Here is an 8,409-nt window from a genome sequence, read left to right as displayed (position 1 = left end):
CATTAAAACAGAAAGGCTGAGACTGACTGAGGACTCATTTTCACCAAGGATTTCTTTGAAACAGAACGTGAAAAATCAACATTATTTATTTCTCCAGGTAGAAGATATGGCATAGAGCAGGAAAAGGGGCTTGCTTTCTATTTGTGACACTGTGGGGATTTCAGAGACATGAAATGTTTTCTGGAGACGCTTAGAAATACCTGGGGAAACTGGAGAAACTCTCAACCACAATGAAGTCCTATCTCTTCAGGTATGAAGTGAAATTTGAATGTTAACCATGTAACTTTGTACCCAAAGGTTTCTTAAGCCTGGAAAATGTAGATCGGGAAAAAAAGACCTGGGAAATTTAGGATGGGAGGAGATGAGCATAAAAGTAATCATATTATGTCTGAGATGGTAACCAAGAAAATACGTCTTGGTATGCAGTTAAAATAAAAGCCCAGGCGAGGTGTAGTGGCTCATGCCTATAATCCCAGCACTTTGGGAGGCCGAGGTGGGGGGATCACAAGGTCAGGAGTTTGAGACCAGCCTGGCCAACATGGTGAAACTCCGTCTCTACTAAAAACAAAATATTAGCTGGGCATGGGGGCAGGCGCCTATAATCCCAGCTACTTGGGAGGCTGAGGCAGGAGAATCGCTTGAACTCAGGAGGCGGAGGTTAGGGTGAACAGTGATCGTGCCATTGCACTCCAGCCTGGGTGACAGAGCAGGACTCCATCTCAAATAAATTAATTAATTAATTAAACAAACAAACAATAAAAGCCCAAAACTCTAGTGAAAAGAGCAGAAATAAGGAGGAAAAATGGGAGGCATTAACTACAACTTTTGGCTAGGAGGGAGGATGAATAATACAAGTCAGGAAGGGTGAAGGAAGGAGATTATATTGCTTCTGTTGAAGACTTCAAGGAGAGTATTACTGTAAGTGTAACCAATATTTGCCAATACACAATCTTGGGTGTGTATCATCAATAAATTCATTTTCCCCATGGTGCCTTAGCAACAACCATTTCTGTGCCATGTTTATCCATCTCTTAGTTTACAGATCTCTGGGCTTCTAAACTCCTCCTCACTTATGAATATTATCAGACTGGTGCTGGGCAGCAGATATGCCAAGCGCACACTCTCAATAGTCCATATGTCAAAACAGAGTGCCTTGCCATTCACTTTCTGAAGACTTCACAGTACATTGTGTCTTCACTGATGTTTTGTTGGCAGGTGGTTTTTGTTGTGTTTGAGCCTCAGGAATGATTTAATTCACTTATTCCCTTGAAGGGAGTCCCATTAGCATTTTTTTCCTCCTTGTCTGAGTAGAACTCAGAGCAGAGAGGTTACATCTTCCTTCTTTTCCTTTTATTAGTGGTTGAAGATCAGGGCAGAAATCTTGCTAAATGCTCTAATCCCAAGCACTACTGGAAACCCACTTTCCTTTTTGCTTCTAGCTAGCCAAATTCCCAATGTTTGATTAGTAAATTTGACTTAAAATTTGTAATTCTTTTAGTCTTTTGCTACAAAGCAGAGCATAACACACACACTCACATGCCCACGCACACACATACACACATACACAGATTTCCAGGTGAAATGGCTAGACTCCCAAGTGTTATATAAAGATTAGGGTGAAAAGTAGTAATTTCAGGTTCCTAGCCGATTCACAAAGGAAAATATTATCTAGAAAATATTCTCTCTATTGCTCTTACTCCTAAAACCCATGGCCTTAGGCCACTGAATTCAGGTTTTAAAATTTCAATTATTGAGATTGATATATACAATTTTAACCTGCAGATATTTGGTATGTAGATTTGTTACTTTAATACCTTCACACTTTATTATCTTCCATTAAAAAAAATTGCTTGTATTTATGTTAAACTTTATAGCTCTTGTTTAAAGAAAATACATTTTCATTGTGCATATTGGTACTTCTTTCTAAAGATTTTAAATTCTGCTCAATTTCCCAGCGCTCCATTCCAAACCATGAGAATGATCTCAATTTGTACTTTATGAATTAGTGGTTCACTTCTTCCTTCTTTCAGATCTCATGCTTTTAAATTCATGATTTTTATTTTTATTTTTTTGCTTATTTCTTTCTTTATATAGTTCTTTATTTCTGAAACTGACTCTTGCTTTCTATGCTTACCTAGATCACCTGGACTTTCTTTATTTCATGCTTTTCATCTTTCCCACTCAGCTACCTTCTTTTTTTCAGGGTATCATTGATGAAAAGAGTCAAACTCTATAAAATATTTGAAGAGATTTATTCTGAGTCAAATATGAATGGCCACAGCCCATGACACAGCCCTCACGACGTCCTGAGACTGTGTGCCCAATGTGGTTGGGATACTGCTTGGTTTTATATATTTTAGGAAGGCATGAGACATCAATCAAATGCATTTAAGAAATACATTGGTTTGGTTTAGGAAGGCAGGACAACTCAAAGCGGGGCTGCGGGGAGGTGGGCTTCCAGGCTGTAGGTAAATTTAAGCATTTTCTGATTGACAACTGGTTGAGTTTGTCTAAAGACCTGGGATCAATAGAAAGGAATGTTCGGGTTAAAGATAAAGGATTGTGGAGAATAAGTTTTATTGTGCAGAGGAAGCTCTTAGATAGCAGACTTTAGAGAGAGCAGGTTATAAATTGTTTTTTATTGGGCTTAAAAGGGTGCTTGGCTCTTAGTTGATTATCTCCTGGGTCTGGGAAGGAAGGAAGGAAAACAAAGCGGGAAGAGGATTCTCTATATAATGTGAATTTTTCTCAAAAGAGATTTTGCAGGGCAATTTCAAGGTATGGCAAAGAAATATATTTTAGGATTAAGTATTTTTTTCCTTGTTTCGTAATATTATGCCAGAGTCAGATTGAAAAGTAAGTCACAATATATAGGGTCAAATAAAATCCATCTAAGACACACACTTACATGTACATGCAATAACAGACACACACACACACACACAGTTCCAGTTGAAATGGCTAGACTCACAAGTGTTGTATAAAGATTGTGGTGAAAAGAATGAGAATTTATAGTTTGTAGTATATGACTCCATAGACTCCTTAGGTAGGAATTTGGGTGAGAGAAAAAATCGGACCTTAGTCATCAGTATAAACATCCTCAGATCTTTCCTATCTGCAGAGATATCTTTTCCTGTTCATGTCAACACTTTGCATATTTGTCCATTTCTTTTTCACTACCCTTAAGCCCGATTCTTTGTAAGAATAGTCTGCACAGCTTCATTGTCATTAGTTTTCTGTTTTTCTCTAATTCTTCAATTTTTTACAATTTGTTTTCTGTTCCCATTATATCACCAAAAAATGCCCTTTTGGAGATTATAATACGTTTCTAATAACCAGTCAATATGCTTGCTTGTCTTGGTTTTGTTGATTTCCAGAGCTGTAGGATTTGACTTTATTAGTAGTCCTAATTCCCCCTGAAATTATTTTCCCACTGTCTTCTGCAAATCAGTTCTATTTTGGCTACATTTTTACTTCTCTGATCTTGACTTCTTAGACCTCTTCCTCCAGCTCCAACATTCTGAAACTTTATTTTATTTTTAATTGAGAAATAATAATCATACATCCTTATAGGGCACAATGTGATATTCTGATATATGCATAAATCCCTCATATTATTTCACTGGGATCTGTTCTTTACCTCCTTTTCCCTCTCTGTTTCATTTAAACAAATGCTTCATTTAGCTAAATTAATACTTAGCACTTATTGCCTGCAAATAATTGGATGCTAAGCATGCCTTAGGGTGCCTCCTCTGTGGTCCTGTTCAGAGAGATTGAAGTGTCATCTTGCTCAAAGAGACCTCTATGACCTTTGATTATATGTAAAATTTCTATCATTCTTTACAGCTTTTGGCTTAGGAATTTATGATCCTTGTTAAAATGCAAAAAATGTTCTTCAGTAGGCTTCACACATTAAGTTAGCTACACCTTAAGTTAAAATAGAAAAAATACTCAAATTATCTAACAGAACACAGACCCAGAGGTGTAAAATATAGGAAAGGTACATTTTAATGAGGTAAGAAAGAGGAATGGGGGAATATTAGGTAATATGAAGCACTCCCTGGAAAAAGTAAACCTGTGGTTTGCCCCCATGGGTTTTATAGGCAAAATTTCCAAGGGCTGGCTGTGGAAATGCATAAATTAGAAAACCAGAAAATAAAATTATAAGTAAATTCCCATGACTAAATAAGCTCAGAATTTTGAAAACAAGAGTTCTTTGCAGAGTGTATATTCCTGCTACAGTTTCATTTTTTTTTTTCTGTATACTCTCACAGTTCTCGGTAAATGAATTTGAGTCACAAGAGATCAGCTTCCCAGAGGTGCTTTGTCTAATTAAGAACGATAATAATAAAAAAAAATCTCCATTAAAGCCTTTACTCTGGGAAAGCCATTAGGATGCTACTAGAGTGACAGCAGGTTTTCTTCCAAGTTGAAGTGTTTGCTTTTACTCAAGTTCAATGATCATTAATGAATATTCTTTTATACCAGGTAGTCCTAGTGGACATTTCCAGGGTGAACGATAAGATACCCTGTAATGATAGATGATCCTGTAGTTTAACATAGGTGTTTTTGACTACTAATGAAAAAATGAAACAAATTCAGCTTCCTGGCACTTCTAATAAAATATTACTATTTTTACAATAGTAATGCTTTAAATATTTCAATATGGTCTGAAATGTGGCCTTGAAATATATTTTTAACAAATTCGTGGATCTTAAAAATAATTAGAGGGCAATGGTAACAGAAACTCAGTGTTTTAGAGTATTAATTGAAAACTACCAGTTGTATGATTTTTTTTTTCATTTTAAACTTATTTTCTGTTCATACTATTTTTAACATAGATTCAGTGGGGATTCACTCACTTAGAAATTCTTTATTATGTGGGGTTCTTACTCTAATATTTATGTAGGAATTTTAAGCCTATGTATCTTGGTACTTCCCGGCTTGACTACGTGCATATAAAATTTAACAGAACTTATTATCAAAGTGACAATAATTCTATCTTCTGCTTTCTATATTTAAGGAGAATAATACATTTAGAGAATATTAATAAGAGTGTTCCTGCAGTCACAGGTCATCAATTATTTAAGGGCTACTTTTGTAAGTATTTTTAAAGAACAAATGTTTTAGCAATGCCACTAAAACCAGTAAGGATTAGTTTGCATATGATGCAATTTATGGCATATAGTTATCTAATGACCACAACTATTATTTGTGTACCTTTTCCATCACAACGTCTTCACCCTGCCATCCTCCAGTGCCCAGAACTTCCTAGTGTAAACTGGGTGGCCTCCCTCCTCCTGGTTTTCTCACTTTCTGTCTCGAATTTACTTTTTTTTTCCTAAGGGTTCTGAATCTCTTTTATTAGCACAGAAATAACAGGTTTAGATTGTATTACAAAAAGAGATCAAACTGTTCATATACAGCAACAGGGCTTGCTAGGGGATAGAAGAGGGAATTCTTCAGACTACTGTACAAGGACACAAAGACTCCTCATCCTAAACAAAGTATTAAGGTATGTAGACAAGTTTCTTGCGAGACAGAAAACAGAGAACTCCACAGTCACTATAACACATCCCTTAAGGAATAGGCATGTGTTTGTAGGAAGCAAACAAAGCTTTCCATAGAGAAACCACCTTCACGTGATGATTAAGTGCACTTGGGTTTCGTTTCTGCATCTGTCACTGGGTGAAGGAAGATACAATCTTCAGAATGTTCTGTGTCATCCATTTTATAATATATGATGATGCTATTGCAAGCATAGTCCTATCATTACTGAAGGCAAGTGATGTGATGCTCTTGGGGTACCAATGCAACTGAAACAGTTGCTTTTTGTTAAATGGATTCCAAGTATTAACAAAGCCATCAGAACCACCTATGGCAAATGTATTACAGATATTCTGGAAGGAAATGGCATTAACTGGGTAAACCTGCTCAATATTATTTTCTTTTAGTCTGTGACATTTGAAGGCATATTTCTTCTGTACCTCAGGGCTTAGGCCAAGTACTCAACTGCCACTCTGCCTTCAATAGAGCTTAATACATAACCCTGCTTGTTTGGAGATGCTTGTATGCAGTGAGTCTGGTATTTCAGGCTGGACTCCCTGCTCTGGTGCACATAACCCATGTTCCATAAGCCCCACACCAACACTCTGAGGCCCACTGTTCTCACAGTCAGCCAGTCTCCAGACAGTGAGAAGGTATATACCTTTTCAGGCTGAGAGAAGGTCCTGGCGTTACCACGATTTCTGGGATCCCACAATTTAACTGTCTGATCCCAACTTCCAGTAACCATCACATTCACTTCTGGACAGTATTGGACACATCTGACGGGGACATCGTGGGTCCCAACAAGATTTTCTTGATCAGTGTTCCAATCGTGCATTTTCAATTGATGATCTAGTCCTCCTCTCCAGGCCTGTGCTGGATCGTAGAAGGCTCAGTCCAGGACGGCACGGGTGTGCTGGTACCTGAGCGCATGGACCTGAGAGCGAGAGCCATTACCTGAGCACGTGTCCGGCACATTGTAGAGGAGTACTGACATGTCCCAGGAGGAGACAAGCAGGAACTGGGAGGTGCTGGGGCTAAACTCCAAGGAGATGACATCCTCTGGTGGCTAGGTCAGCTTGAGCTCATTAGAACGGGTCATCCCCTGTGATCTGCCCTGCCAGCTGATGGCCCGGGAAGTCTCTGGAGAGTCTGCTTCCGCAAGCAGTCCCCTCACCTCACTCGTGTTGTCTTCATCGTCATTGCCGCCTCCCAGCTCTGCCGTCAAAAGATACATTAACAAGAGTAAACCATAACAAATTTGTTCAACGTTTTACATGACCGAGGAGTCTCCAGAGATGAAGACCCAAAGCCCCAGGGAACACTATTTTTATACTTGGGTTCTACAGCCATGTAGAAATGGGATTGGACAGAAGGAGTAGGATCTAATAGTAGTAGACTGAGTGGGGAGACCCAGCAAGGCCTGTCCAGTTTCTTTTTGGTCTCTGTGTGTGGCATTTCTTCCTCCTGGCTGTGGGTCTGTGAAGCTCTTCAAGAGAGAAAGATGGGAGAAGGAAAAGAGTGACCTCTAGGTTTTATGACTTTGGGGAAGAAGGGTTCTAATTTCTATGATCTGCCACGGGGAAGAAGAATTCTGGTTTCCGAGGCTCAGCTCAGGGGAGAATGAGGCAGGAGACAAGAGGGCAGGAGAAGGTCAGAGATCTTGCTTCTGGGGTCTTCTAATCTTAATTCAAAGTATTTAGCATGCCAGGGTGCCAGGCTTTGGGGTATTGTTTTCTGGGCCCCGATACCATTACCACTGTCAAAATAATGAACATGTGCTACTCTCAAAAGCTTCTCTCATGCTCCTTTGCAATTTAACTGTTTCTCATGCCTCCTGGTCACTTCTTCCATCCCTCCACACAACCAACCAGTCACTGATATTTGAAAAGCTAAGAACTGGGCCAGGCGCGGTGGCCCATGTTTATAATCCCAGCACTTTGGGAGGTCAAGGCAGGTGAATCACTTGAGGTCAGGAGTTTGAGACCATCCTGGCCAACATGGTGAAACCCCATCTCTACTAAAAATACAAAATTAGCCAGAGGTGATGGTGCACCCCTGTAATCCCAGCTATTTGGGAGGCTGAGGCAGGAGACTCACTTGAACCTGGGAAGTAGAGGTTGTAGTGAGCCAAGATCATGACATTGCACTTCAGCCTGAGCAACAAGAGTGAAATTTTATCTCAAAAAAAAAACCCAAAAAACTAACAATTTTAAAACAAGTTTGTGCTTTGTGGTGAATGCCCTTAGTAATGCAACAAGTGTGGTATTTAGAATTCAATTATTTGTCCCTCTAACTTATTCTGTTACATACTTGAAATTGATTAGACACAGGTCCGCTGCAAAACGAGAGGAGTATTTTAGAGTAGCACTGTAAATGGTCTGATTTTATACAACGATGGCAACTTCAACAGTTTTGTGGTGAAAAAATATCAGAAACAAATTCTGTGCATGCAGAAACTTGGAGTGGCAGCTTCCGAACCTTTTGAAACCCTAAAATTTATATTGTGGCTTTAACTGTAGTTTGTAACTCTAGCTGCACATTAGAATCACTTGGGGAGCCTTAAAAATGTTGATGCCTGGGTCCCATCTTGACTGAGTTAAATCAGAATCTCTGGCAGGGGGTGAAGTCTCCGGGATGATTATGATTTGAAAGCTCCCAGGTGATTCTAACATGTAGCGAGCTTTGAGCATCATTGCTCATAATTGTACTCATAATTAAGTGTTCTTTTTGGAGAGCCAGTTTCAGATGTTATTTTCTTAAGGATTTTACCCAGAATTGATCATTCTGCATCACCATTTCCTCTCAGAAGGTTGGCTTGCTATGGTAAAGTAGTATTTCAACATAGAAAAGAAATGATTA

The 8,409-nt window shown here is 38.9% G+C and overlaps 1 pseudogene; it reads right to left on the bottom strand.

Annotated features, from left to right (window-relative positions):
- Positions 1-5,649: 5,649 nt before the first annotated feature.
- On the bottom strand, positions 5,650-6,649 carry LOC105516134 (annotated as a pseudogene).
- Between the last annotated feature and the right edge of the window lie 1,760 nt (positions 6,650-8,409).

The sequence above is a fragment of the Colobus angolensis genome, unplaced genomic scaffold (genome assembly GCF_000951035.1).
Source record: "Colobus angolensis palliatus isolate OR3802 unplaced genomic scaffold, Cang.pa_1.0 Scaffold275, whole genome shotgun sequence".
Classification (NCBI taxonomy): Eukaryota; Metazoa; Chordata; class Mammalia; order Primates; family Cercopithecidae; genus Colobus; species Colobus angolensis.
Note: the sequence above shows the minus strand (reverse complement) of the source record. Positions and strands in the feature narration are given on the sequence as shown.